Raw genomic sequence first — 2,361 nt, forward strand, 5'->3', positions numbered from 1 at the left:
TGTTCCATTTAGCCAGGATGATGCAAGTTGTTTCAAGGAAGGCTATAAAATGCTTGCAATAAAAGTCATGTTGGTTCACATTCATTAGGAAAAAATGAAATAAATCTATGCTGCATAATCTTTTTCATGCCAAGTGCAGGAGTGGAAGTTGTCAAATCAAGACTGGATCATCACGTACATAATGATAGGGTGCCAAAATTCCAAGGAGGTTGGGAGTCACTATTGTTGAGGGTGGTCAAAGAATTTGTTTCCCCACAAGGCATGTGGCTTTGGGCCAGCATACCTCATAATTCGTTCTCTTCTATTTCCCACATCCGTCTTATAATGTCTCAATTTAGCCAGGGGAATATGGAGCGTGAACTCTTTCTATTTACCCTTTTAACATCCAGATAGATATTTCTGAGATACATGGCAATGTGTCAGGGTTGAGTTTGCTGCTCTGGTTCTTATCCTTTTTTTTTTTTTTTTTTTTGAGACAGAGACTCGCTCTGTCGCCCAGGCTGGAATGCAGTGTGGCGTGATCTCCGTTCACCGCACGCTCCGCCGCCTCCCGGGTTCACACCATTCTCCTGCCTCAGCCTCCCGAGAAGCTGGGACTACAGGCACCCGTCACCACGCCCGGCTATTTTTTTTTTTTTTTTTGGTATTTTTAGTAGAGACAGGGTTTCACCGTGTTTGCCAGTGTGGTCTCGATCTCCTGACCTTGTGATCTGCCCGCCTCGGCCTCCCAAAGTGCTGGGATTATAGGTGTGAGCCACCGCGCCTGCCTATCCTTTTTTTTAGACAGGGTCTTGCTCTGTCCCCCAGGCTGGAATACAATGGTGCAATCTCAGCTCACTGCAGCCTCTGCTTCTCAAGTTTAAGTGATTCTCGCACCTCAGCCTCCTGAGTAGCTGGGATTACAGGTGCCTGCCATCGTGCCCAGCTAATTTTTGTATTTTTAACAGTGATGAGGTTTCACCATGTTGCCCAGGCTGATCTCGAACTCCTGGCCTCAAGTGATCCACTTGCTTTGACCTCCCAAAGTGCTGGGATTACAGGTATGAGCTACCATGCCTAGCCTCTGGTTCTTATCCTTTTGAAAGTCTTAAAGTCTCCTCTTCATTCATGTATCAAATATTTGATGAAATATTTGACCAGATGTCAGAGTCTAGAACATCAAACCCAGATAGTGAACCAGTGGGTCGTAAATAGCTACATGAAAGGCATTGAATCTAAACAGATCCAGAGTAAGAGATTAAGATCAAGGAACTGGAAGGCATATCTGGATTTGTTATTTATTTTTAAATAGAGTATTTGTGTGGATGGAGAATGGAAAAAGAACTTGCAGTCTTGGTTCTCTGCAATGCAGTTTGGCCACTGCTATTGCTGTAACTCTGTCCTATTGTTTTGAGATGAGTTAACCCAGAAATTGTCATGGAAAGACAGATTCAGCAAAATGGAAACAGCCAACATTTTATGTATATATACAGCTCTTAGAAGTGTGCCTGACTAGAATAAGCATCTTAAATGCTAGCCATTATTTGATCAAGGTCTCAGCCGGTGATTGTAGTTTCTCAGTGCTACACAGTGTTGTAACTTCCAGAAGGTGGGACTTGATGAATCACGCACACTTCCTGAGTGTTTGGTCAGGGTGACCCTGGGTGCTGCGAGGATGACCAATGCTGTCGGCATCAAAAGGCCAAGAGATGACTTTGGTCAGATTAGATAAAGACCATTTAGGGTCATGGAGACATGGAAGCAATTTTCTTCTTTCCTAGAAGGTGATGCAATAGATGACAATAAGCATTTGGGGGAATCTCTCCAGCCAGGCTTGAAGGCAGTTTGTGTCACCTGGTGGGTGGGTGGATGGGGAAAGTTAGTTCTAATTACTATTCCAGAGCCCTACATCCAGAGCCTTTCCATTTAAAGGCAAGAGTGGGACTAACATTCCCAGTTCATTTGCAAATGACTCAAGAGAATGGGGGAGAGGAAAGGGAGATACCACTTTTAATTCCCCCGGAGGAGTCCTAATGTCCATTAGTGTTTCAACTGTTTGGTCTAATTCAGGTATGAAGTACAGTGTTTTTTGTTTGTTTGTTTGTTTGTTTTTTGTTTTTTGTTCTTCATAAAAGTGGTTGATTGATTAATACATTGCTTGCTGGGCATTGGGGAACTAAAAATGAAAATCATATGACTTTAACCCTTAAGGAGCTCAGAATTTAATGCAGAAGATGGATATTTATGATATATAATAAGGGCAACAATAAATGTAGCACAAGATAATAAGGAATCTTCCAGGCTTTGTGTTGGACAAAATGCCTCTGGGATGTCCTTTACCTGGAGGCAAATATGGGCCTAATGCCAGCTTCAGCTATTCTA

The sequence above is a fragment of the Theropithecus gelada genome, chromosome 4 (assembly GCF_003255815.1).
Source record: "Theropithecus gelada isolate Dixy chromosome 4, Tgel_1.0, whole genome shotgun sequence".
Lineage (NCBI taxonomy): Eukaryota > Metazoa > Chordata > Mammalia > Primates > Cercopithecidae > Theropithecus > Theropithecus gelada.